We start from the raw sequence: 2,525 nt of genomic DNA, 5'->3' as shown, positions 1-2,525 counted from the left end.
TGAAACCATTTCTTCTGCAGATAGCGGATCTTGTCTTGAAAACTCCTCAGACTGACCATTTCACACAGCTCTTCTAACACTTCAGTTAGGAGGCTCTGTCGCGAGGCAGTAAGAGACTTCTGTAGCTAGACTACCTCAAATTAGAAAACCATTCATTGAGAGAAGGAAAACAAACCCTCACTCACTCTTGAGGGTTAAGTTTTCAGCTGTCACTCACCCTCTTTGTCCTGGCTTGTTGCAACAGGAAAGGATTTTTTAGAAACTTTTCTTGTAACTTCAACTTCCCTGTTTGGGGGGTTTGGAAGTACTTCTCTTGCTGAAGCCCATGCAGATGAGAGACGGCTTTGTTATGGTTCTCGTTATCTGTATAATAGATTAGAATCGATGTTTCATTCTAAGAAGAGCTTTCTGGGCAGAGCTGTTCCGACTTTAAAAAAGCTGTAACATAGTCGTGATGTATACGCTCTACCCCTCTTCAGTATGAAATGCTAAATGGCTTGACCTGCAAGTCTGTACTGCTATGAGTAAGTCTTACTCATATTGGTGGATCTGGGATTTCTGGGTCTAGTAAGTCTCTAGTCTTTATCAGTCGGCTTGCATGAGTAAAGGCTGAGTAAGACTCTACAAGGCCAGGCTGTAATCTGTAATATCTTGTGGATATTGTGCAGAAATTTGTCGAACCCACCCCACAGCAAACTGCGTGTATTCTCAGCGGAGCATCTCTTAGCAATAGTGGATCACAGCTCTACTTTATTTCACTTACATGTAGACGAGCACATACTTCTTCAAGGTGGGTCAAATTGTTGCTATTTTAGCTGTTCATAGGAAGCACACATACACTCAGAGGAATGAGGGATTTTTTTTTCTCTGATACAGTATTTGTGCCTATGGCTTTCAAATCCTGTGGATTTAATGATCTTCATCTTACTGAATGAATAAAATAATTGCAGTCATTCCTTCCAGATTTTTTTCCCAGATTCGTCATTCATAAGAAACTTACTTGTGTTATAGGACTTTTCTTCCACTTAAAAATGAACAGAATAACCCAAGAGTAACTCATGAACAATATGATTGCCCAACATGGCAGATTGCTCAATATACACAAGCACTTGTCTTTCCTTCCCCTCTTCCCATCATGTAAATTTTGCATATCCTGCACACATAACACTGGGGACTTTTAAAACTAGCTGCATTTGGCCATTGTGTTTGTTGCTGCAACAATGCGGTGCTTCCTCATTCAGAGTATGAGGAACTCGGCAAATACTGTAAGTGGCCGTAACAGCAACCAGTGGAAATTGTTCGGCAACTATATGAGGAATGTGTTCCTAAAGCCTTTACTCCATGAGAAAGCGTTTGGGCAAAGCATTTTCACTGAGTATTTAAAGACAGCTAATGTCAGAGTTGTAAACTTACGAAACAAATGAGGAGGAGGAGGAGGACAGTTTAAGCAACTACGAGTGACTGCAGGCACTGGCATTGCTATGGAAAGTAGGGAATCATATTTAGAGCCTGTTCTGGACATTGCAAAGAAGCTCCGTGGAAGAGAGTGGCCGACCCACTTGGACCAGCCTATCCCTCAGCAGCTGCAGGCAGGAGACCTGACTGCTAATTAATGCTGTCTTGTCCCAGAAGCATCCCCAGCACCCGTTCTCCGGGTGTTGGAGAGATTACCGTCGCAGTCCTGGGTTGCAATTCAAGGTGTCCACGCCAATTTCTAAAGCCTTGTGTGGTCTGCAACCCTTGCGTTCAGCAGTCACCTTCGCCCTCCTTCTTCCAGCACACCACACAGGGCTCCCCGATGCATTTCAGCTGTTAGCACTGGGGAACTCGGCTTTCCGAGGGCAGCAGGAGAGCGTTGCAGCAGCGGACACCTGCCTCGGAAACTAACACCCCTGCACTGTCCATCAGCGCTGGAGTTTGGCAAACTTCGGAGTGTGCTTACAAGGCTGTTTTTGTTCCTGCAAGGCTCCCAGCCAGACACTTCATCCTTGTTTTCATTGTCTTAGGCCACGTCCACTGCAGGGAGGACAACCTATTAAAATCATTTTGATTTCTGCATATTTCAACAATAGCCAGCCAGCCTGCTGATCGAGCTGCCGCAGGTGATCTATGAAACAAAGAAACGGATCCTACGTGCTGCAGCCAGGCTAATGCTTCTCTTGCTTCCAGCCTTGCTCCCAAAGATCTTGGTTCAGGGATCAAAGCTATTGTTTTGGAAGGGACGCCCGATTTCAGTGAAAGAGAAGGATGTTAAGTTTAATAGCTGTACCGCAGTACGCTCGGCTTGCTTCTAGTGCGTTAGGGTCGGGCGTTTGTGATGCAATACCCTGCGTCTTAGCATTTCCCTTCACTGAAATAAAGGAACAAAAGGAACAAACCTATTCTCTCTCTGGTATTCTTCCTCACTACACGGGGCCCCGGGCGCTAGCCCGAGACAAGAAAGCTGGAGCGAGCAGGCGTAGAGATCCCACACGAGACCTTCACAAGTTCCCACTCAGGTCTTGCAAACGCCTTTCTCGGCACGA

Source organism: Pygoscelis adeliae, unplaced genomic scaffold (assembly GCF_000699105.1).
Source record: "Pygoscelis adeliae isolate BGI_AS28 unplaced genomic scaffold, ASM69910v1 Scaffold75, whole genome shotgun sequence".
Taxonomy (NCBI): Eukaryota; Metazoa; Chordata; class Aves; order Sphenisciformes; family Spheniscidae; genus Pygoscelis; species Pygoscelis adeliae.
Note: the sequence above shows the minus strand (reverse complement) of the source record.